This window comes from Protopterus annectens, chromosome 10.part0 (assembly GCF_019279795.1).
Source record: "Protopterus annectens isolate FY-2018-M chromosome 10.part0, PAN1.0, whole genome shotgun sequence".
Lineage (NCBI taxonomy): Eukaryota > Metazoa > Chordata > Ceratodontiformes > Protopteridae > Protopterus > Protopterus annectens.
The window spans coordinates 57,070,873-57,098,066 of NC_056744.1; the positions used below are offsets into that span (position 1 = coordinate 57,070,873).

General features: G+C 39.3%; 1 long non-coding RNA gene across 1 annotated transcript in view; it reads left to right on the forward strand.

Annotated features, from left to right (window-relative positions):
- The first annotated feature begins 2,669 nt into the window (after positions 1-2,669).
- Positions 2,670-27,194, forward strand: part of LOC122812773 — a 66,634-nt gene continuing 42,109 nt past the window's right edge. The window contains exon 1 of the long non-coding RNA XR_006366554.1: positions 2,670-2,805. This is a non-coding gene — a long non-coding RNA (uncharacterized LOC122812773). The remainder of the gene's footprint in view (positions 2,806-27,194) is intronic.

Below are 27,194 nucleotides of genomic sequence, written 5' to 3' on the forward strand. Positions count from 1 at the left end.
TGTGGGCTTAATGTGTCCCCTTTTTGCATAAAACCCCTGTTTGGTACCAGGCATCAGTGCATATCTCTGAGTATACTTGGGAGAAGAAAGGAAACAAGGACAGATGAAAGCCTCCATTCATTATCCTTTTTTTCTTTTTTTTGGAGGGGGTAGTGTTTATATATATCAATGAGTATGATTTAATTGACAAGCAGGAACAGAAGTAAAAGGACCTCCTTTCCCAGGGACTAGCTTCATGGGTATAAAATAGATAAAGTTTTTAACAGATAGATAGATAGATAGATAGATAGATAGATAGATAGATAGATAGATAAACAGACAGAGTCGGGTCAGCATAATAACGGCAAAAACATCTTGCATCTGGTATTAAAAAGAATTAATGATCAATGAATATTGATTAATAAACAGACACACACACACACACACACACACACACACACACACACACATACACACAAACACACACACACACACACACACACACACACACACACACACACACACACACACACACTAGGGGATAAATCCATTATACCTTCCTCCCGTGTGACAGATGTTCATCACCAACCTGCTTACTTAAATATAATAACGCCATGGTCACAAAACCACAAACAGCCTGAAGGGGTTGATGTGATCTTGCACATATTCTGCTGTAACTTAAAGTAAACTCACACTCCCACTGTGGTTCAGAACACCAGGTACCTAACAACCATTAACAAATATAACATTCAGAAACACATGGACATATTGCCATATATGGAAAACTCCAAAATGACTTCAGAGCAACATTGCTGCCGTAGTTAAAAAATCATTAACAAACACAAAAGTCACAATGAACACAGCATACTTCACTAACATGGTCTCTCGATATTACACCTTTAGTTTTAATGACTCTAATATGAATGGGACCATTTAACTGACAATACCTCTGTATATAATGTATATTTATCTTAAAGACATACCCTAATTGCAGCATATAAACTCCCCGACTATCTAATAGGATGTAAATACGTTTATTTTCCATCCTAAACATATCAGCGTATTACCATCATGTGCACATCAAAGTATCCAGCCAATCACAATATCTACTCTACCTTTGCCTCACATAAAAAAAAAATTATGCACTGCATACACTAAACATAAACAGTAGCCCCCAGAACAATTATCTCCAATTCGCTCAGCCTTCAGTCTCCAAATCAGAAAGGTATAACAGAACTATTCAAAACATACTGTAATAAGTATAAGGTGAATACATCCTAACAACCCACACTACATCACTAAAATTACTGTACACTTACCTAACACCATAAAACTTTACAAATCTCCCCAGAACTAGACTAGAAAACCACTCATGAAACAGCACCTTCAAAAAACATAGAGAAACTAAGATATACTGAGTCTATATCACATTGTCGAACTCTTAAAAGTTCGAACGTCATATGGTCGACACCATATGATCAAACTTTTAAAAGTTCGAGGGTTTCAACAGAGATTTTCCGTACAGTGCAAAATGGGAAGATTTCCCTTTTCTGCACTGTAGTGTGACCTCGGAGTTGGGAGATTTAAAGAGTGGGGTGTGCGGGGGGCACAGCCGCCCATGTAGGGGGTGCAGGCCCCCCCCCTGTTTAAACCATTCAGGTTGTTTTTTTCTTTGGTTTATTTTTTTTTTATTACATTTTCGAACTTTTAAAAGTTCGATTATGTAGTATAGATGCAATATACTCAATACTTAACAAGGGCAAATAAAGCAACTACTGAATCCCATTGAAATGCCAACTTAACACCCAACTAGTGCAAATAACAAAGCTGCTTAATCCCATTGGAATAAATGGAAAACAATAGCTAAAAAGTAAGGAAAATTATAGGAAAAATAGTTATGAAAGGGTATAGTTCATGTGATGAATGAAATATCTGATATTGTAATGTTAGGGAACTCATTTTTTTTATTTTGGTACCCAATATGTATTCTATAGCGTTGTAGTAACAGATATTTCATGTGTCATACTTCATACTCATATTCCATAATTCCATACACAGAGAAATAAAATCACACACAGACACACAGTCTCACACACACACACACACACACACACACACACACACACACACAAACACATGCCACAGATGGCACACACGGGTGAAGCATATGATTTTAAAATGCTTTCTGTACAGTAAACATATCCTTATTAATGCAATAAAATATTATTGTCAGAGTATGCTATTTTCTGTGAAAATTTAGACTGGATACCAGAAGATCATGCCTGTATCCAAATAACTGAGCATTCACTAAGCAGCCTTCTCTACACTACTGACCACATAGTTGTCTACAGGGATAAGATGTGGAAAAGACTAAGTAACAAGATATTACTGACGCAAGATTCTTTTCATCTGTTGAGTCACTCTGGATGAGTAATGCATTAGGGAAACTTTGCTTTCCTCATTTTAAATAAAATAGATGCACTTATTGTCCAACTATGTACTGTGCTAAAGTACCAGTCATTTAGTCTTGGCAGCCCATTATATTTTAATTTCTCAGAAACAGTGGAACATTCCTGCCCTTTTTATTAATGGAAACAAAAGCTGGCTGTCAGAGAGTAATAAAGCATGCTATTTATTCACTGGGCAGTAAGCCATACAGACACTTCATCACAACATTGTTTAATAAGTGGGAGTGTACTGTCCCCTGTCTGTGCAAGCAGTCCAACAGTAACTAAGAACCTTATGTAGATGTCAAATTGTCTGATTATCTGCACCTTAATAGCCATGATGTTGGACTCATTCCAGTGCACTAAGCATGCTGGGAAGGTAAGACATGCAAGATTATCTCTTCAAGTATTATGCCAGGAGATTGATTTTACAGTAGTACTGTACTGCAGACCACTTGGGATAAGTTGTCTTTTTGAACTTAGTACAATGTAGAGTACATTTTCAGCTCATGTGTTGCATGTAAAGTTAATTGGCTAAGGTGTCTAGCTTTATTCTTCATACTTTGTGTTGCTAAGAAAAAGCTAAATGTAGCTATTTCTGTTGTACTGATATGAAACCGAAACACGGATGCTACTGTCTAAATGCATGCCTGACTTACTGCTTCAGTGAGAAGGTAAATAAATTGACCCATAATGAAATTACTATATATTTGCATTAAAAGCTGTTGTCTGAAGTGGTTACTGCTGATAGACATAGCTGTTTGCATTCCTAAAGGATTATCGTTATGCTGAATGTATAGCAACTGTGGTGAATTATTTAAAGCACAGCAAATAGCAAAATGTTCTAATAGCTTAAACATTCATATTCAGCATACATTCATACATTTGCAAACCTATAATGATTTTAAAACTTTGTGTTAGTGGCACCCAAAGGCTGTCCTAAGAAGAGAATACATCTTTCCAGTAAAGGCATCAAACTTTTAAAATATAAAAAAGAATTGAGTTTTGTTCTTGCTAACGAGAATTATCACATGTGCAGACTTTGAATGCATAGACAATAGCCACTAGGAAAATAACAGACCACCCTAACAGCATAAATCTGTGGATCAGGAGGGAAGTTTACATCCAGTGACTAAATAAGCATCCTCATTAGCCCTACAGTGGAGTTTTAAGAAGACAAGGAGTCAAGCAACGCTACAGAACAGCTACACAGAAGACAATATTTCACCCAGATCAAAAGAATGATAACAAATGAGACAAGCTTAAAGCAGATGTTTGTTCATGCCTTTAAAACCAAGTAAATAAAGAATACAGAGGTGACCGACTGAAAATGTTGTAACTTCTCTCTCTCATGATTGATGTCCTGCATAGCCAACGTAACTAAGCCAATAAAAAGACTAAATAATTTAAAAAAATCTCATTGATGACTTGGTATATGTTAGACAAACTGCATCAATATGCTCAACATATCAATATCCCTACTACTGTAACTGCAGTGAAATCCTTCATCTCCAAACAGTTCCCATACCTGGTTTGTTTAAAAAATATTTTAAAAAATTTCAAATAAGCCAGTTATGCTATCATTTAAGGTGGTATTCACAGGTCCCTATCAGTTCATCAAACGGCATTTTCAGTGTAATTACATTGAACATGCCATTTGTCTAACTGCTCATACTGAGATCGCAGTACAGTGAGGATTGGGAAATTTACCCTTTCCCCACTGTAATGCAGTCTTGGAGTTGGTAAATTTAATCAGCAGGGGGTGTGGGGTGGACAGCCCCCCACATGAGGAGAATTCAATGAACAGCATTTCTGATGAAATGCCACAAGCATAGTGCACACTGTGTACCAATGATATATAACCAGAAGTGCATACTAAAGTTTTATGCAGTTCACAAACCTACTTACACCCACTACCTAAATTCTAGCTTACAATTACCACACACCAAAAGTCTGCTCGTGCAAATGAATTTGGTATGAGCTCAATATCAAAGGAAAAAAATTCATAAAGTACAACATCTGCATAGCAATGCATCATGCTATTCCATACCAAAGGCAACTACAATAGCAATTACAACTGTGATATCCCACCACTGGACCTGTAATCGAGAAGCCTCAATCCTCACCACTGACACCAGTGGGGGACATACATTTGGAGGATGACAAGGTACATATACAGTATTTCCAGATGCAGCTTTCTGCATCAGGTGCAATTTCCCTTAAGAGCACACAGAGACCACAGTCAGTCCTGGGCTGGTTTCTCCCTCTTTCTATAAGACTCCCCACTGGCAAAGCTATAGAGTTGATATCTCAGCTGAGTGGCCAAGCCAAGATCTCCAGCACCCTCTCTGTCCAACCAGTCCTTCGTGTTCCTGCCCAAGTAGCTGACACACACACACTCTTTTGATATTTGATTTATACACACAGACACACACACACACACACACACACACACACACACACACACACACACACCTGGGAAGGGCTGGCACAGGTTCCCTAGCTATGCCCCTTTTTGCCCAGACTATAAGGTAGTTATCATTGCCACCAGCTGACTCCTTATCAGCTACTTTAAGGCTCTTAACAAAGGATGACCAATTGTTTGTGTCTTTTGGCTTTTCCCGGTTAGGTGTCGCCACAGTGGAACTCTGGTACGCTAATGATTGGCAGTAGATTTTTACGTACTGGCTTGCCGGGCCTAACACACAACCTTCAACGAAGGAACGCCCATTCACGCATGTTGCTACACAGAAGACACTCTAACTGAGAATCGAACGGGCAACATCTAACTGTGAGGTGACAACACTACCGCAGCACCACCACTGCAGTAATCTTACTGTAAAATGTTACTATTAATACAAATAGTAGTTTAATTTCAGCTATTTTTCTAAAATTTATTAGACTGAGGTTGACCTCCTGTGTCATAGTTTCCACTGTTAAAATATATACATTTAAACAGTTATAATAATGCATGTACATTTATGTTATTTTCCAGTAGGGTACACTGTGGTTACATTTCAAACAGCACTTTGCAAATACCTTCAAACAGTTTGATATACACATAACATACAGTTCTAATACATTTGTAACACAAGCATATTGTATACATCATGTTGATATTCACAAATGACATATAATTATTTACAAAATTCCAGATACCTGTGCTGGCAGTATCCCCATTTGTCACAATAACCATAGACAATTGTAAAACATAATGGAAAGTAACTGCTTATTATCTCAAATATGATGACAGTATCAGCCATAGGCCCAGCTATGTATCTTCATCACACAAGGTGGCACTTCAAAGCCAGAATTTTGATTACACTGCTGTCTTTACAGAAAAAAGTATAGTGTTGTCACATGGAAGCACAAACACTAGATGTTCTATGTCACTCATTAGACCCATTATAGAGTACAATACCCCTTTTGGTATGTACCTCACAAGACAACTACAACAACTGGAAAGGCCATAGAAATACCTCACAAAGAGGATTACTGGCCTCAAACAGATGCCCTATGCAGACCGTCTCAAAAAACTCCAGCTTTACTCCGTTGCATATCGCCTACTCAGTGGCGATCTCTGCCTAACATACAAAGCTATGTCAAACCCAGAGCTGTTGGACATGCTCCACTTAAAGAAATCCCAATCCCTCTGAGCTATATGATCTGGGGACCTAAACTTTGTCACCACAATAAACAGAACATGCTGAAGGGATAGATTCCTGTCCTAGAAACTTCCCATACTCTGGAACAGACTACCTATCTATGTCAAACAGAGCTCCTCATTAGCACTCTTCAAGAAAAATCTTGATGATTGGATGGGAAACATGAAATTTACCCCGGGGATCGCTTCTGTGGCTCTGCTCGACAGGGGCACAGGAAAATAATTTTCTTGGTGGTGAAAGCCAGGGAACCTTTTCGGCTAGGCTTAAATAGGCCCTAGGGCCAATAGCCTAGTACCTACCTGTGAACCTATGAACCTATGTAATTTGTTTAGGGGATAAATGTATATGGAGCTAGGGGTTAGCCAATACCTGTAGAAACCAGGGTAATCATGGCAGTGACTAAAATGTCCACTTTAGTCTTCTAGTAACCAGCTGCTAGGACTTGGAAGACATCTTCAAGACAGATCCTGCAGGTGTTACTCCAGTGTTTACCTCTACATGCAGAGATGTTTATCCAAATACAAATGGAAACAACCTGAGTGAACATCTGTGATGCATAGATTCCATACTATATGCCAGCTGACAGATAGCCTTGGCACAGTGGTTGCCACACATCTCATGACCTAGAAACGTGCCACAGATGATATGTCTGTATATTTAACCATGGATATTACTCCATAAACTTCTAGGTGGTATGAGACCACAGAGGTCATATCATAGATGTGTGTAGCTACCATCCCTGAAGAAGTCAAAATGCCAACATTTGGGATTGTAGTATCATGCACTAAACCTTCAGTTGTGGTCTCATCCCCAACAGTCATCTAATGTGCATTTCTGGATACTCATTAGAACTAGACCATTGACATCATATTGGTTACTACAATCATCACAGCAAGTGACATTTTATTTGTTTTTTTATTTCATTTTATTTAACATTTATTTGCCAGGATAGTCCAACTGGACAACAAGTGTCCATTTTCAGCAGAGTCCTGGGGAGAAAAACTCCATAAGTTTATAGAGAGAAGAAAATTTTACAAAAGAGACATTACAGAGTAGTAGCATACAGATTGTAGACTTTACAGCAGTTAGTATACAATAAGAGGATATTATCCATTTTGGTTGAAAATACAAGTGTACAAAATATACAATGGGAGGAGATAAGGACCTGGTAGAGTATTGCAAGATATTTCACAATTGAATAGGAGTATATAAATGTTTAAGTTTCCATATATACATTCAAGCAAATATACATGTAAGAGCATATACTGTGTGTGTGTATATATATATATATATATATATATATATATATATATATATATAGTGCTTTTGGTGAAATTACAAATTACATTTGGTCGAAAATTATATACACACACACACACACACACACACACACACACACACACACACACACACACACACACATACACACACACACACACACACACACACACACACACACACACACACACACACACACACACACACACACACACACACACACATGTACAAACAACTGTGCACACTGCAGGGGTTGTAATATAATACAAGTATTTTCACACCCAAAAATGAGGCTGTATTAATGTGATGACTGTGGTGGAGCTCTGCAGTCAGATATTTACAAATTCTTGGTCACTGTAAAACCTCATCAAAACATAGTGCTGCTATTTTGGAACAGGCAAAAAACTGACAAAAGCCCACCTTTCATAACACCCATTTTGATAAGTAGCTCTGCATTGTGTCTCTTGCCGAGTTAATAATTATTTCCTCAACATTTTTGAAAAAACAGTAAATGATATGCTAAATGCAACAGATAATCAAATTTTAAACATGCATGTTAAAAACATTTATAATGCTGTTTTGGCAATGCTTATGTTTGTTGAAACTATCACACTAGATAAAGGGCCTATCATCAATGGTAATAAGTAAGCATGGGGGTGTCTAAAAATCATACTGAGAAAATGAGGATAGAAAAAATAATGAGTAATATTTATTGTTTCCTGCAACGTGTACAACTTTCCTGAATCTAGGTTTTTGGGTCTATATTATAACCATGAACGATCAGATGATCGCAGGTTGTTATATCGACCCCTAAAGCGTAAAAACTCAAAACAGCGAACAACGAGAACAGCGATTATTTTTCCCCAGGGACATACCATATTTGAGCAGGGAAAAAAATGTCTTTTGTTTTAAACTGTTTATGCCAAACTTGGATAGAAAGCAGCTGCTATAGTTTATGACACATGTAGAGTGTTAAAATGCTTCAGATTTAAAAAAAAATCTGTCTTTTTATACTATATTAAACTGCTTGTTACAATGCAGCAAGCAGCCGCTACAGTTTATGCCACACACAGAGCACTAAAGCACTTGAGATTTAAAAAAAAAAAAAGAAATTCTTTCCTTTTAAACTGTAGCAAACTGATTGCTGCAATGTAGCAAGTAGCTGCTACTGTTTATGCCTCACACAGAGTGCTAAGCACTGCACTACTGCCCATGAATGCAATACCAGCTGGTCATGCACTGCATGGAACACCAACAGGCATCTGCCAATCACTCCCACTAGGTTTTGTGCCTGGGGAACCTTAGTTATGCTATTCAGAGAATACAGGAGAATCACTGAAAATATCAATGCTTTGTTCAAAATAATTCTGTAACTTAGAACAGTGTCAGTACTCTGTACTTGTGAAAGTTACTACTTCAGTTCCTTCATATAATGCAAACCCATTGTCAAATTATATATTGGCAGTAAAGGCAGCCCTGTCTTCTACATATATCTTCTATTATGTCTCAGCACTTGTCCATGTGTGGATTGTGCAGGATTTTAGGGTATCGGTTTGTTTGATAGCTATGGCTTCTTGCTCTTTTGAATGTTTGTTATGATAGTTTTGCATTCTGTTTGGCTGTGTGTATAGAGAACTCTGGCTGATTATGAGAGTATCGGCTTCAGTTGTTGCCTTTGCCAAGCTGATATTTACATTTGACATGTGAGCTACTTGCAGCAATACTGATTTAGTAGGTAACTTTGTTTTTATTCTCCTCCCATCAACAAGTGAGAAGGCAGAAGACCTACTTGCAGCAACAGAGCATTTCTGCCTTCAAGCAAAGGAGGGTGGAGACTAACTGATATGCTGTGCAATGATGCAAGCAATGGCAGTGGCTTCACCACATTGGGAAATACACAAATCCAATGACATAAAGGGCAGCATATGAGATGCTGCTGGCAGCTCTGCCCTGATCCACCTTGCCTTTCCAACCTGTCTCTGGTGCAGTCCCAAAACTGGAGAATATTACCATGGAAAATAAGGTAAAATGAAGCTATATGAGAACCCCCAGAAAGCAGCAGCTTGTCAATATCTCTGCATACTTAGTTTTGGTTATTTGGCTTAGCAGGCTGCACTGTATTAGTGTGTGAATAACTTTAGGGTTTGACACCTTTTAAATGGGCCAAAGTGGAATGTGGGGGTATGGCCAGTATGATACTGACCACACCCTCTACCTATGACATCACCACAGGAGTGGTGATGGAGGCACAGTTATAAGTACAAACACTGTGAAGTTATTACAGCACGCTCAGATTTAAATTGTGCAGCTATAACAGTAAAAGTGAAGCATGAAAAACATGGCATATGAAAGAAATGGCTAGAAAAATAAGGCATCTGAAAGACCTGGCTTGAAAAACACTGTTATGAAAAACATGGCATATGAAAGAACTGGGATAAATACTGTATGTAAAACTGGCATGAAAAACACTGGCATTTGAAAGAACCGGCTCGAAAAGCACTGGCATGAACATAGCATCTGTAAACTGACATCTGATGCATGAAATAATCTGTAAAGCAGTTCTACCTGATCTAGGATATAGATTTACTGAACAACGAAAGAGAAAAACAGATTAGAACATTACAAACCATTCAGAAAGGTAGAATGGTTAATGATGTAATGGCACAATAGAGCCCACAGCTAAGTATGGGTAGGGTTACCACCTGTCCCACTTTGTGAGGGACAGTCCCTCTTTGGGCAGTTGTGTCCTGCAAAAAAATTGTAAAAATGACAAATTTCCTGAGATATTATGGCAAAATTATTTCCTATATTTTATGTAATAGTTGCATAAAACCGTTCTTCTGTATCTGAAACACCTAAATGCTATAAGAAACAGAATAAGCAACAAACATTCTACAACAATAAGCTTTTATTTAGGGAAAAAGGTGAAGTTCTGTCCTTGTACTGGCTGTGGGTATATTTTGGCCTGCAAAATCTGATGTTTGTACAACAATTGTCCCACTTTGGGCATTTGAAAAGGTGGCAACCCTAAGTATGGGTGGAAAATTGCAGCCATTAAAACCTTGACATCACAGATGGTAGCCATACCTCTGCACCTCTTAAGAGCAAGGAATCTGAATAAAGTCAAAAAATAAGAGAACAAAGGCCCAGTAACAGGGACAAATTTAATTATTGCAGTTATAAACTTAGAAAGTTACTACAAAAGGTTTTGCATTAGCATGCATTTTTCAGAAAGACATGGGGGTCTTTAACTCGAATGACTGTTAGTAGTGGCTTAAAACTCAAATGATTTGCCAGAAAAACACAAATTTTATGAGGAACAGACCAAAAATATGAGACAAAATTTGAACATTCTGTAAAAATCGAAACAGTTGAAAGGTATGTTGGTAGCAGTTGTATATCCCTGCAGCAATAAAATAATCTAACAAAAGAAAATAAAAAACATCATTACAAACCATTAACAGACACAGCTTTTAAATCATTAATAATATTAAACAGCTATAGATTTAGCTTTTTTGCCCATAGTAGACTCCATATCTAAGCAGAGCATGAAAAAACTTTAAGCCATTAACATTATAATAATGATTTACCCTGTACAATAAGAAAAAGACACCAGAACAGCCACAACGCATTCTATTCCCACTATACCCAACTCATTACGGTACACTTCTGAAGATGGCAATAATAAATAACTGAATAAATAAACAGACACATTTCCATTTGTAAAAGCAAACTAACCCAAAACAATTCCACCTATAAAAGCAAACTATACTGATACAACCATGATATCATCTATTAGTAGAATGCTAAATGCAGTACATTTACTCCTGAACATGCCCCCCCAAAAAATAAAAAAAATATATATGCACACCTTTTTCACTTTTAAAATTACTTCGTACAAGTCATCAGTAAACAACCACTTAAAGTATGTTACAATGCACAGCAGACCCCATGGACCACATTTTACCTGCAAATACAGGATTAATAAGAAAAAAGAAAGAAAACCTACAGCACTAATTTACCTGCACAACAAAGAAAAAAAGAAATGTCCCAATAGCAGCACAGCCATATTCACACTATACCCAAAACAGTACAACTTAACTTCTTGAAAACAGCTTTAAAAATAAATAAAATACACACCAAGTCAAAATGCTGAGGAGCAGACCAGGACTGTTCAGCTGTATCAGCATAAGATAAAGTACATCAACATCAAATAAAATGCATGAACGAATGAGTTTCAATAAGGCAGGAAGCCAAAAAACTGAGTCCACGTAAAGACTAAAATCCAAGTGTTTATTGCACACAGTGGCAAGCGCTTTCACCCATGTGGGCTTCTTCAAGCCAAAAAGCACTCATAAAACAGAACTAATTTATGCACACATTAATCACAACAATTATTACATCATATCCTGCTACATTGTTATTCTTAAAGCATCAGCGCATCTTGGTGTTTAAAAGACAACCTCTTACCTAACATCTATATCAACATGTACACCATAAAAAGTTCATGTTTAAGAAATCTATTTATAAAACAAATACTGATAAAACTAATAAGACAGTTTACAAAAAACTATTAAAAATAATTCTCTTCTAACATTATTAAAAATCACTTGGAATATGTAGTAGACAATCAAAACCTTATTGCAAAAAATATATATATGGAAATATATATAAAATAAGCAATATATTGGTTCAGAAAGTGCAATCCACAAAAAGCATCAAAAAAACATTTAAAACTTTATCACCAGTTTCCTGCTTTTCAGGGCTGGTTTAACAGAGATTTTATCATTCAAACCAGGCTCCTGTTCCGCCCATAACCTAATGATCCACTTGACTTCTGTTTTCTCAGTGTAATTCCTTGTATCCCCCCCCCCCATACTAATAGTATTAACTTGGAGCACTTGGAACCTAAAAGAATGTTGTGAATCAGTGTCCAGAACATGCTTCGAAAGAGCATTCTTAGTAGATTTAATGCGGATATGATATAGATGTTCCCTAATCCTGTCTCGGAGCCTTATATCCGTTTTCCCTACATAAAATGCAGTGCAAGCTGTACACCGGGCGAGGTATACTACATGTTCAGTTATACAGGTAGCTGTAGAAATTAACCTGAAGGTTCTCCGTGTAACTGAGTGCACAAAGTTGGGATCACTACTTAAATATACACAGTAGTTGCAACTATTGCATGGGGTAGAACCCAAAGGGGGCATGCCTCTTGGATCCGTGTTACTGGCCCTAGAGTAACACAGCAATCTTTGCAGGTTCTTCCTATTCCTGAACTGGAAATAGGGTCTATCACCTACAATCTCTTTCAAGTGTGGATCTACCATGAGGACTCCCCAATTCTTGGTAAAGATTTCCCTGACATCATTAATGTCCTGTGTATAACTAAGTGACACCCTAACCACTGGATCATAATTCCTCTTAATATCAATCCTGGACTCCATTACATTTTCAGCTCCACTCCTGTCAGCAAAATAAGGGGCAGCAACATCCCCTCTAAGCAAGTTTACCCCTTCAAAGCCTGCTGTAACTTCATTTAGACTGCAAGATATTTCTACTAGTCTATTCTGTAAACCAAACAGTTCCTTTGTAAAACTATCCACTGTAGGGTTCAATCTGGATGCACGAATCGCCTGTCCTCTCACAATGTTTCTAAAAACATACCTGGGGTGCATACTACCCCTGTGTAAAAGTGTATTTTTATAACAGGATTTCCTAAATACTCCTGTGTTGAGCAATCCACTAGGGAGACATTCTACAAACACATCTAAATAAGAAATCCATCTATCTGATTCTTCCATGGTAAACTTCAAAAAACTTGTAAGTGAATTCACCTCATCCAAAAATCATCATAACTCCATATCAGTTCCTGTCCAAAGCAGGAAGAGGTCATCCACAAACCAGGTACAAAATATAACATGTCCTTTGAAGCTGTCTAGGGGGAACAATTTCTCCTTCTGTTTGCTGTGTTACACTAGGGCCAGTAACACAGATCCAAGAGGCATGCCACCTTTGGGTTCTACCCCATGCAATAGTTGCAACTACTGTGTATATTTAAGAAGTGATCCCAACTTTGTGCACCCAGTTACAGAGAGAACCTTCAGGTTCATTTCTACAGCTAAAACCACAAAAAGTAGCAGTCATGAAGACAGACCCCTCGCCACCAGGAAATCAGGTCAAACACCTGCTTTTGTGGTTCTCATTTCTACAGCTACCTGTATAACTGAATATGTAGTATACCTCACCCGGTGTACAGCTTGCCCTGCATTCTATGTAGGGAAAACGGATAGAAGGCTCCGAGACAGGATTAGGGAACATCTATATCATATCCGCATTAAATCTACTAAGAATGCTCTTTTGAAACATGTTCTGGACACTGATTCACAACATTCTTTTAGGTTCCAAGTGCTCCAAGTTAATACTACTAGTATTGGGGGGGGGGGATACAAGGAATTACACTGACAGAACAGCAGTCAAGTGTATCATTAGGTTACGGGTGGAAAAGGAGCCTGGTTTGAATGATAAAATCTCTGTTAAACCAGTCCCGAAAAGCAGGAAGCTGGTGGTAAAGTTTTAATTGTTTTTTTTTGATGCTTTTTGTGGATTGCACTTTCCGAACCAATATATTGCTTATTTTATATATATTTCCATATATATATTTTTTGCAATATGGTTTTGATTGTCTACTACATATTCCAAGTGATTTTTAATAGTTAGGAGAGAATGATTTTTAATATAGTTTTTGTAAACTGTCTTATTAGTTTTATCAGTATTTGTTTTATAAATAGATTTCTTAAACATGAACTTTTTATGGTGTACATGTTGATATAGATGTTAGGTAAGAGGTTGTCTTTTAAACACCAAGATGCGCTGATGCTTTAAGAATAACAATGTAGCAGGATATGATGTAATAATTGCTGTGATTAATGTGTGTATAATTTAGTTCTGTTTTATGAGTGCTTTTTGGCTTGAAGAAGCCCACATGGGTGAAAGCGCTTGCCACTGTGTGCAATAAACACTTGGATTTTAGTCTTTACGTGGACTCAGTTTTTTGGCTTCCTGCCTTATTGAAACTCATTCGTTCATGCATTTTATTTGATGTTGATGTACTTTATCTTATGCTGATACAGCTGAACAGTCCTGGTCTGCTGCTCAGCGTTTTGACTTGGTGCTTAGTGTTTTACTTTTGCGGTAGGAGCTTTTGCTTCCAGGTCATCACCTTTGTTTGTTGTTCTTAAATAAAATACACATATTTCCTCTCAAAAAACTGCAAACTATCCAGAAGCTTTTTATTTGTAAAAGCAAAGTATCCTGAAATGACCACAATAACATCCATATTAATATACCAAGTGTACTACATCTACCACTGAGCATTGCCCCCACTAGAAAAAAGTTACACACACACACACACACACACACACACACAAAAAATCACATATACACACACACACACACACACACACACACAAAATCACATATACACACACATATACCCACACATACACACACACACACACACACACAAAATCACATACACACACACACACACACACACACACACACACACACACACACACACACACACACACACACACATATACATACACACTCATCTCATATTTTCTTCTTTAAAAATTACTGCTTGCAAATCATCCCCAAACAACCATTTATTTCTTCAAATAAGGTACAGCACACCTCCAAAAAAGAGAATTATATATATATATATATATGCAATTTTTTAAACCTACTTGCAAAGCCCAAAACAACCAATACGGATTCAAATAATGTTAAGTGCTCCTCATTTGCTTCTGATCATTAAAAAGGTAAGCAATTAACTAAAACACAATATTCCCACTTAAGTTAAAGACATAAAATACTATTTTCACTTAACACTGCAAACACAGGTTTTACTGGGCTGGTTTGCAGGATGGCTTCCCAGGAGACTGGCTTGGCTTCCCAGGGGACTGGCTTGCTGGCTTGGCTTCCCAGGGGACTGGCCTGCTGGCTTGGCTTGCTGGCATAGCTTCCTCCTAGGGGAATGACTTGCTGGAGTAAATTTCTGGCTGGCTTGCTGGAATGACTTTCCAGCTTAGTTCCCTCCCAGGAGGATGGCTTGTTGGCTGACTGGAGTGTAATACTGGCCCATACCTCTCAACTGTACAGATTTTCTCAGAATGTCCAGAATTTTACATCATATTTTTAGTCTGTTTTTCATAAAATTGACATTTTCTGGCAAATCATTGTCAACCCATTAAAGATTAAAGTCAGAAAACAATGACAGATATTTGAGCTTCAAACCTCATACTCTAGAAAATTCATGCTAATGCAAAACCTGCTATTCTATCAATTTTTAAGACTGTAAGAGCAATAGTTAAAATTGTCCATATATTTTTGGGCCTTTTTCCCCAGATGTTTTATTTCTTTGTCCAGATTTCTTGATCTAAGAGGTTGAGAGGTATAATACTAGTATCCCTTCCGGTTCTCAATTGCTGGAAAAACAAATCTCTGTCCTTTTTTAAGAAGGCTTTCTGGCTGTAGAAGTGCTGATAAGAAAAGTGATTTACAGTCGCGGGCTTTGTAGGACTCTTTCTACTCCAATCTCCACCCCCTTCATGTAATGCAGCCAATTGGTGCATGAGTTTAAATGCTCAGACCTAGCAGGGAGCAGCTCTGCCTGCAGGTCCAGGTTGATGACGTAACTGAGATGTCATGGAAAAGCCAGATGTAAGTGTGGCTTTTCGACAGAGATTCAGAGCTGCAGCAAAGTAGGATTTTTTTAAGTCCCATTCTTTATCGAGCAGGCAATGGGATCATTTGTACCAGTCTGTGACAATCCCACTGGTAACAGGATTGGTGGCAATTTTAAATAATTATTATAAACAAGGCTCCACATTGTGACTAGCTTAAAACCAATCCAACTCTGTTAAGGAATTTGAGACCACCAGACTAAGTGACTTTTGTTTGATTTTGGTTAATATTATATGCTAATATAGTCTGCACTGTTTCTAAATTATTGTAGTGACCTTGCTTTGAAATTTGAAATGAAATTACTTGTTTTCCTAATGGCAGAAAATAAAGCCATACTACTTTTAGGCTTTGCCACTGAGGGAGAATTCTAGTGCATTACTTTTGATTGGTGGGATGTATTGAGCTTTCTCGTACTATTTCCCTTCTAATTAATAAAGCCTTTTCTTGTAGTTTTCCATTATTCTAAACTAGACTCCAAATTTATACCATGTTATTACTGATCTGACTAATACTAAAGCCAAGACCACCTGGCTAAGTAACTCTTGTTTGATTTTATTTAATTTTGAGTATACTATTATAGCCTGTGCTGTTTCTAACTGATTTTGGTGGCCTTGCTTTGAATTTAAAATTTATATATATATATATATATATATATATATATATATATATATATATATATATATATATATAATTTTTTTTTTTTTTTTTTTTTTTGTGGCAAAAGAAAAAACAAACAAGTTACAGGCTTGTGTTTACAAATGAGGATTCTAGTATGTTGTTATTGGTCGATCTGTTCTGTCACTTGCTTCCCCAGTTCAAGTTGAATTTAACCAGACATATACATATGTCACTAACCATACTGATAATTCACATTCCTACAGTTTACACAAATACAGATGAAAAAAATGAGTATGTCAGTATGTATAATGCTAACATCCCCTTGTTCACACTGAACTAGACCAAACACATATGAATGTCAGTATCTACACATTTCATTCATATTCCTATAATTCATATGAAAATAGTCTGAGAAATAAAAGACCTTAAGTGTATGGCTCAGATTGCCCCACTTCTTACAGCAGTAGGTCTAATATATGCATATCACTTGCTGAGTCAGGTTGTCAAAATTCACACAAAAGTATGCCTAAAAGCACGCATTCCACACGCAAAAATTATGCTAATTATCCATTTAAGTAACTATACAGCCTGTAGTACTACCACAGGTTATGCCCAGTTCACAGCAAAGTCACTCTAAGAAATATGCATGCCAGTTGTTATACTGGTCAGTCATAATTCCCTACTTCACACAAAAAGCAGGTCTAACAAATATGCATGATGATACATATATTGTTCAAGCATACAACCGCAGTTCTTAAGAAACTAGGTACTGTGCTGAATGTCTCCTCAAAACAACATTGCAAAGCATAAATAATATAGTGTGCAAAAAAAATCATAATAAAGAACAATTCAAATTGCTGTTGCCAAATCACATAACCAAAACAAGATAATTCTTCAGTCTGAAAACCACAGTCAACAACTTTGCACCAAAACTAAGCTCAACCACCCACACCTGCACACCAAAGTTTGCCAGAAGTGCACAAATATGGCAATGACATTTAAACAGTCCTTGGTGCTCGCACATAACACACGCACTCAAGTCACTCCAAAGCAAGTACAAATATGACTCCGTCATTGTCCATGTTGGTGTGAATGACCTGAGACGTACCTTCCTGGACTACATGAAAAGAGACATAGAGGAGCTCTCCGATTATGTAGCCCAGGCTGGTATGACCCTGACCCTGAGCAGCATATTGCCCTCACCAAGAATGATACCACAATACAAAGACAAGATAATCAGCTTTAACAATTGGCTCAAGTACTGGTGTCATTTTAAGGGGATCCAATGTCTGTCTGCCTGGGATGACATGTTGGGCAAGCCACGCTGCTTCGCAAGGGATGGCTTACACCTGTCACCACTGGGCTTCCGGATATTGGCTAAGGCTCTTGCCACCCCATAGTGCCTTTTTAGGCAAGGCTCAAAAGACAAACCCACCTCCTTAGAAAACAAAATGGAAAAAACTAAGGGTAATGCTGCTCAATGCCAGAAGTCTAAATCTCAAGATGCAGTCACTTGATGCACTCCTCAGCATGGAGAACATCGACGTCTGTGCAGTAACTGAAACCTGGTTCAAGGCTCCTGAGAGCACCCCAGCACTACCAGGCTATACCTCGTAGCATGCTTTTCGCCCCAAACCCGGGCCGAACCACAAAGGAGGGGAGTGTCCATATTCATCAAGGACACCTACACCTCCAGGTTAGTAGCAACACATGAAGCATCAGAGACCATACAGGTGCAACTAACCACAGGCAAAACTGCTATACAACTGGTAGCATGTTACAGACCACCCTCCCAATCTCAAAAACCCCACTCAGCCTTCCTGAAGACATTGGAGGATATGAATGTATCACAAAATACCATCATACTGGGAGACTTCAACTACCCAAACATAGATTGGGTACATTATTCTAGCCCTAATATCCTAGCCCAAAGGTTTCTGGAATTCATAAATTCAAATGCACTGGAACAACTAGTCACTGCTCCCACTAGGGGAGATAATATACTAGACCTGATCATCACAAACATGGGGACAAAATGCTCCACACCGGAAGTATACCCCTCACTAGTGAGATCTGACCACAAACTAATCACCCTGGATATACATATCCCACCTCCACCCCAGCACAAAAGACCACAGTGAAAAACTTCTCAAAAGCAGACTTCACTCTTCTTAAGACTGAGATGGTATCCTTTAAGCCCACTGTGCCAGTGGATACCACATCCCACAATGCCGAATCCTTCACAAATGCTTTCTATGGACATCTCCAAGAATGCATGGATCATGCAATCCCAAACAAATCCAAGTCCCTCTCCACCAAAGGTAAGCGTCCTGTCTGGTGGACCTCAGCCATAAACAAATTGTATAACAAAGAAGGAAGCTACTGCACGTCAGAGCAAAATCCCTTGAAGGGAAGACATCTCTGATCAACATTAGCAGAAAACTATGTTCTCTCATAAAAACATCCAAGGCCAACTTTGAGAGAAAAATCGCTAAGGACACTAAAGATAACCACAAAGCCTTCTTCAGCTATGTTAGAAACCTGGGTGGAAACCCTCAGATATGCTCAGAGTTGGTTCACAACAACAAAAAATACACTGAACCCACAGATATTGCCAACATTCTGGCTGACAGGTTCAGTGCAAATTTCTCCCATCCTTCACCCCCAAAAGAAGAAATACTTATCCCTGCTGAATGTAATCTCCCTGTCATCTCAGATGTCCAAGTGAGACCCGCCCTAAACAAAGCAAAAAACACAGCATCAATGGGACCTGATGGTATCCCGGGTTGCGTGTTACGTGAACTCCAAGAGGAGCTAAACCCACACATAAAAATGCTATTTAACCTTAGCCTTACTTCAGGATATGTACCTGAACACTGGCGTACAGCAACAGTGGTCCCACTCCACAAGGAGGGTGCCTCTACAGACCCTGGAAACTACCGCCCCATAAGCTTAACCAGCCTGGTCTGCAAAGCTATGGAAAGAATCATTATGGAACTCATAAACAGAGACATAGGGGACCTACAGACACTTGGCCCCACCCAGTTCGGCTTTGTAAAGGGCAGATCCTGCCTTTTAAACCTGGTTGACTTTTTCGAAACAGTCACTAGAGCCATTGATGAGGGCAAAGCAGTCCATACAGCATACCTGGACTTGGCTAAGGCCTTCGACACAATACCCCACTCAGGCATCATAGATAAGCTCAACAGCTTAAAAGTAAACCCTTATGTCACTAGATGGGTTGCAAACTGGCTAAAGGACAGAACCCATAAAGTTAAAATTGCTGGAGCAATGTCAGACTCAAAGCCAGTCACAAGTGGTGTCACAGGGATCTGTCCTGGGACCCCTCTTGTTCGGCATTTATTTCTCAGATGTTAAAGCAAACATGGGAGGGCTGTGGCTGACAAAGTTCGCAGATGACTGAAAACTAGGTGCCATAGTCGATACACCAGCAGACACACACATCCTACAAAAAGGCCTCACAGAAACGGGCAACTGGTACCGGAGTCACAGCCTTAAACTAAATGCCAAAAAATGTATAGTCATCCCCTTTGGGAAAAACAAAGTACCCACAAATTATCACATAGACAGCAACCCACTGAGTATGGAAAAAGTAATCAGAGACCTAGGGACTCAAGTCAACAGTGACCTCTCATTTGACACCCACGTTGCCAAAGTGGTTAGAAAAACATTCTACCTTGCACACCTCATCATGAAGGGATTCACATCCAGATCCAAGGATGTCATTATACCCCTATATTCCTCCCTCATCAGACCCATGATTGAGTACAATGCCCCATTTGGTATGTACCTCACCCGGCATTTGCAACAGCTGGAGAGACCACAAAAGTACCTCACCAAGAGGATCAAGGGAATTCCAACATATGTCTTATTCTGCCAGACTAAAGAAACTTCAGCTCTATTCAGTAGCATACCGCCTACTCAGAGGTGATCTCTGCCTGACGTACAAGGCCATGTCCAATCAGAATCTAATGGACATGCTCCACCTCAAAAAATCCAAATCCATCAGGACCACGAGAGCTAAAGACTTAAACCTCGGCACAAGTATGAATAGGACATGCTGGAGGGATAGATTCCTAACCCAGAGGCTTCCCATGCTTTGGAACAAGATCCCAGTTCGTATTAGGCAGAGCCCCTCACTGACTCTCTTCAAGAGAAATCTTGATGAGTGGATGGGAGATCGTAAGTTTACCCAGGGGTCACATCTGTGTCACTGCTAGACAGGGGCACAGTAAACTAATTCTATTATATAAGGGGACCTTCATTGTGTCACTACTAGACAGAGGCACAGTATTCTAAATTTATTCTGTACATTTTTTGTACCATTTCATGGGGTGGCAAAAGCCACATCACTATGGCTAGGCTTACAAATGCCCCAGGGCAGATAGCCTAGTACTGTACTATGAAACTATGAAACTATTAGTCTTATATTGTCTATATATTTATGACTTGTGTATCACTCTTGCTTTAAATTGCGCTCCTGTTACTCTACAGAGAACAGTGTGTGCACATATTATTGGCTGACAGAAAATATGTGCAAAGTAACAGTGGACCAAATGCTCCACATCATTCATGTGACATATTTAGGTGTTGTTACTATAATGGCAGGGCATAGCATACATGACTGAAAGCCATGTGCAGCCACCATATATGTTCACAAGTTTGTGCACTTACCTATTTCCTCCATCGATACTAAAACCTGACAGCAGCTCCACAGACAGCAAGATCACAAGGCTGGGGCCATCATGAGACATGGATGTTCATTGGCCATGGTTGTTCCAGATCTGATATATGAGAGGGCATCAGCTATGCTCTAACTGAAGATATAGATATACCCCAAAATGGTAAACAGTGCAAATACAAGTACTCTGCTCTATAGTAACTGTTCAAGTTGCCAAGACTCGCAGTGCTGAGTCCTGAAATGTTGAGTGTGGATGACTGAAAATCCAGACTGACATATACTAAGTCTGAGATTACCTTTCTTTCCTCTGAGGTATGGTGATCTCAAAGTTGGCATATATAAGTTGGCAGGTGCATTCGGGCTTGACCCCTATAAAAAAGCCATGCTTACTCTTCTCCTACATTTTTGGTCTTTTTTTTGACATTTTGGGAATTGTGAGTCCTTACATTTCAATAGGGAGCCCAGCACTATCCTGGTACCACACTGAGAACCCACAAAGCTCATCAATTCAGACAGGAGACATCCTTCAGCGGCATTGTGCAGGTAACAGTTGCCAGGAAATCTTTTCATTTAACAAAACAAATTGCCAAAGGAATATCATCAAGGTCTAAAGAAGTAATTACTCCCTCGTACACATCAGTAAACAGAACAATTATCGAGCAGAATGCCTCCTTTAGGATGCATCTCACTAAGCATATCAGACAAACAGAGAGACCTCAAAGAGTTCTATCTAAAATGATCACAGGCCTAAAATGCCTGAGCTACCAAGAGAAGCTGGAATTTCTATCCCTTTATTTAGTGTCTTATAGACTTTAGAGATCTTTATCTTACTTACCACCTTATTAATTTTCCTAGACCTCCTGCATCTCTGCAAGTCCAATATCTTCACCAAAACTACAATCAATGAACTAAATGCTCACCCACAGATAAACCGATAAATAAAACATGGTGGAGGGACAGGTTTATAACCAAGCATATATAACCAAACATCTCCCAAACCTCTGAAATAAACACCCCCCCCCCACAACTCATTATCTTCCTTTAAAGACTACCTAGATGGCTGGATAGGTACCCAAAAGCTTACTCTGGAATTAACTGGGATGACCCACCAAGTGGAAGGAGGTGTGCATGAGGGAGTGCACTGCTAAAGCATAAATAGTCATAAGATAATAGTCAAAAAAGTATTGCATAGATGGATCCTGACAATATCCCTCGATGCATCTTAAATAGTATGAAGCATGATTTAGCTACACCCCTAGCAGCACTGTTCAATCTCAGCCGCCATCCAGTTTTTGTACCAAGCCAATGAAGAACAGCTACAGTCATTCCCCTGCATAAATGTGGACCTTCCACAGACCCACGCAATTACAGACCCATAAATCTGACTAGCCTCATATGCAAAGCTATAAAAAGATGTATCATAGAATTAATTAATCAGAACACAGGAAACCTCCAAACACTGCACCCGTCTCAGTTTGGATGCATTAGGGTCAGGTTATGCTTACTCTGCCTGGTAGATTTATTGAAAAGGTCACCAAAGCAAAAGATGAAAGCAAAACAGTGCACACCACATACCTTACCCTAGCCAAAGATTTTGACACAATTCCCCACTAAGGCATAGTGGAAAAGCTAAATTAGCTGCTAATAAACCCCTATGTCACCCACTGGATTGCCAAATGGCTCACAGATAGGTAGCAGATAATAAAAATAGGGGACTTTACCTCTACAAAGAGACCATTCACCAGTAGAGCCTCCCCAGGGTTCTGTGTTGGGACCTGTCCTGTTTGGCATCTACTTTTCTGAAGTAAAAGCCATACCAAAGGGGGTTGACTGACAAGGTTTGCAGATGACTGTAAGCTAGGGGCAGCCATTGAATTCCCAAATGACACGGCCATATTGTAGGAATATTTGTCTCAAATAAATAACTAGTGCCAAAATCATAGAATGAAACTAAATGCCAAAAAATGCATTATTTTATCCTTTGTGAAGTCATCTACCCCAGGGAACTACCATGTTGACAATATACCCCTAAGAGTAGACCCACTTGTTCCAGATTTGGGAACTTATGTGGTCATTCACCTAACTTGTGACCAACATGTATTGATTGTTGTAAGAAAGTCCTTCTATACTGCACAGCTAATAAACAAAGGGATTGTGTCTAGATCTATGAATGCCATTGTCTCCCTTTATTCAGCCCTCATGAGAACGATCATTAAATATAATGCCCCCTTTGGTATGTATCTGTCCAGACACGTGCAGCAAATGGAATACCCACAGGGATACCTTACTAAAAGGATACAGGGCCTAAACAATATGTCCTACATTGACCATCTCAAAGTCCTGACACTATACTCAGTATCCTACAGGCTGCTTAGAGGTGACCTGTGTCTAGTTTACAAGGCATCCTCTGACCCATTACTGATGAATTTACTGTACATCAGCAAGTCAAACGGCATCAGAACTACTTGATCTAGGGATCTAAACCTCTTCTGCAACATCAAAAGAATGGTTTGGAGGGACAAGTATATCTCACAGAGGATACCGCTGTTCTGGAACAGACTCCCCATCCACATAAAACAAAGCTGTCCACATTCAAGCACAGCTCAGATCTATGGATGAGAAACAGAAAATTTTACCCCAGGTTTTCCCCCGGTACTACCAATGGACAGAGGGTGCTCCTAAATAATTTATCCCATGCATGGGTCCCCTCAAATTATCTATGGTATGATCCCAGTTATTGAGCAAACCAAATCCTGTGCATTTTGACATATGATCCCAGTTATTCTCATCAGGGGTAATATATAAATATTGACCATGGGATGGTAAGGCCAATCAATAACTAAATGTGATTGGTTATTTTCAGCACAGAAAGGGAAATAGCTAGGCTTAAAATGGCCCACAAGGGCAGCTAGCCTATTACCTATCTATGATTCTATTCGACTTATTGGCCTTGAAATATCTTTGAAACTTATGAAATTGGAAAAGTAACATAAATGTAACATACAGCTGATAGCCTTCTTAAATGATTAGTTTAAATGCCAAAATAACATACATATTCCTGCTGCAACGCAGAAGACATGACAATAAAAAGGAGTTCCTGGAGTATCAGGCAGTGCCACCACGAGGAATGTACAAATAAAGTTGCTGTATCCAGAGTAAAATTGTGCTTTGTCACACTTGTTCTTATACAGTGAATCTAACTGTAGAACTACACATCTGAATTAATGCAGTAGTTGCACAGTCATGATGTAGATGATACTGCATTTTGTGGAACGGACTATGAACAGTCCATTAACTATGCCACATGATGTATGAAGTGCTGGAAGGGTAACACATACCCATGCCAATGAAAATGTCTATAATGTGATATGCATCAACCCTGCGTGACCACTGAGGATTATTCAAAATCTGATCTCCCCCCTCACACACACACACACACACACACACACACACACACACACACACACACACACACACACACACACACACACACACACACACACGCACTCACTGTATATCATTACTCCCCACATCCAGAATGCCACATGGCATGGCTTACTGACAGCTCATGATCATCTAAATGTCACTTTGTTGATGCACTGCCTATGCACTGATCAATGCCACATGAGGCAAAGACACATATGTTACATACTACCTTGTCGCTAGGTCACTGCACTAATATATAGTAACATATGTGTTGCATGAAGACAGGTACAGGTGAAACTTCTATTGAAGTCATCTATCTGCATACAATCATTTGAAGAGCAAGGGCAGCACTAGGACTATTGACTTTTGTTTATATTGAAACTGGTTTTCATATAAAAGCAATACCCATTGTGTGAATTTGCCTGTGCGACATATAGAAGGTCATGTCACACATCAGTTTTATATGCTCTGTATAAAACAAATACACATACCATTTATAATAATGTGTATGTGTGTCTGCAGCATCTATAACAGCATGCCTATTTAGGTTCATAGGTAGGTACTAGGCTATTGGCCCTAGGGCCTATACAAGCCTAGCCAAAAAGTTACCCTGGCTTTCGCCACCCAAGAAAATTATTTTCCTTTGCCCCTGTCAAGCAGAACCACAGAAGTGATCCCCGGGGTGAATTTCCTATTACCCATCCAATTATCAAGATTTTTCTTGAAGAGTGTTAATGAGGAGCTCTGTTTGACATAGATAGGTAGTCTGTTCCAGAGTATGGGAAGTCTCTGGGACAGGAATCTATCCCTCCAGCATGTTCTGTTTATTGTGGTGACAAGGTTTAGGTCCCTAGAGCATGTAGTTCTGAGGGATTGGGAGTACTTTAAGTGGAGTATGTCCAACAGTTCTGGGTTTGACATAGCTTTGTATGTTAGGCAGAGATCGTCTCTGAGTAGGTGATATGCGCCAGAGTAAAGCTGGAGTTTTTTGAGATGGTCTGCGTAGGGCATCTGTTTGAGGCCAGTAATCCTCTTTGTGAGGTATTTTTGTGGCCTTTCCAGTTGTTGTAGATGTCTTGTGAGGTACATACAAAAAGGGGCGTTGTACTCTATAATGGGTCTAATGAGTGATGAGTAGAAGGGAACAATGACCTCATTTTTTCTGGATGAGAAACCTTTTGTGATGAGGTGTGCCACAGAAGGATTTCCTGACCACTGTGGCGATGTGATTATCAAAGGAGAGACTACTATCCACCTGTGTCCCAAGGTCTCTTATCACACTTTCAGTGTTAAGTAGACTACTGCCTATGTGGCAGTTCATGGGTACAGAGTTTTTACCAAAGGGGATGACAATGCACTTTTTGGCATTGAGCTTGAGACCATGGCTTTGACCCCAGGCATCTGTCTCAGTGAGGCCCTTTTGTAGGATGTCCACATCATTAAGAGTTTCAATTATGGCTCCCAGTTTGCAGTCATCTGCGAATTTAGTTAGCCAAAGACCTTCTGTGTTAGCCTGTACTTCAGAAGTAGATACCAAACAGGAGAGGACCCAGCACTGAACCCTGTGGTACTCCACTTGTCACTGATCTGAAGTCTGATTTGGAGTCTGCTACTTTCACAGTGTGGGTTCTGTCAGTAAGCCAGTTGGCAACCCATCTTGTGACATAGGCATTTATACCTAGTTTAGTGAGTATATCTATCATTCCAAAGTGGGGGATGATGTTGAGCACCTTGGCGAGATCTAGATAGGCTGTGTGAATTACCTTACCCTCATCTATGGCTTTGGTGACTACTTCAAAGAAGTCTATCAGGTTTAGGAGACATGATCTACCTTTTAAAAACCTGAACTGTGTGGGGCCAGAGTTTGGAGATCTCCAATGTCTTTGTTTATGAGTTCCATGATGATACGTTCCATGGCCTTGCAGACCAGGCTCGTCAGGCTAATCGGGCAGTAGTTCCTGGAGTCTGTTGTCACCCCCCCCCCCCTTGTGGAGTGGGATAACCATCACGGTGCGCCATTCAATGGGCACAAAGCCTGAGGTGAGGCTATGATTGAACAAGGTACTTAGGTGGGGTGCCAGTTCATTCTGTAGTTTGTGTAGAAGGCAGCCTGGGATGTTGTCAGGTCCCATGGATGCTGTGTTCTTGGCTTTGGAGAGTGAGGGTTTTACCTGTGCAGCTGTGATTCCAGGAACTTTGCAATCTTCCCGTATAAAGATGGGCCCTTTAGGGGGTGAGAGGGGGGTAAAGTTAGCACTGAACTTATCTGCCAAGATGTTGGAAATTTCAGTTGGTTCTGTATATTTAGTGTCATTGTGCTGTAACTCA